This window comes from Antrostomus carolinensis, unplaced genomic scaffold (assembly GCF_000700745.2).
Source record: "Antrostomus carolinensis isolate BGI_N321 unplaced genomic scaffold, ASM70074v2 scaffold48312, whole genome shotgun sequence".
NCBI lineage: Eukaryota > Metazoa > Chordata > Aves > Caprimulgiformes > Caprimulgidae > Antrostomus > Antrostomus carolinensis.
Genome location: NW_010299755.1, coordinates 31 through 337, shown reverse-complemented (window position 1 = coordinate 337; position 307 = coordinate 31).

Below are 307 nucleotides of genomic sequence, written 5' to 3'. Positions count from 1 at the left end.
CCCCCCTGCCACAGCCAGAAACTTGCCGATGGAAGTGCTGTGAGCGGCTGCTGACAGCAGTTTATATGGGGGGCTTATGGTTTATATGGGGCAGCCACCCCTGCTGGCACCTTCCACCGCACCAGCCCACCCAGGCACCCACTGCCCCTGAGCCACAGGGCTCCGGCTCCCCTTCCTCCTGCCCCTGCTGCTGCCCAGCAAGGGGCTGAAGGGCGGCAGAGGCTGCTCTGGTAGCACATAACGGAATATCCTCCTGTTCCAGAGCTCCCTGAGGGTCCCAGCAGAAGCAGAAACACCTTCTGCTTTT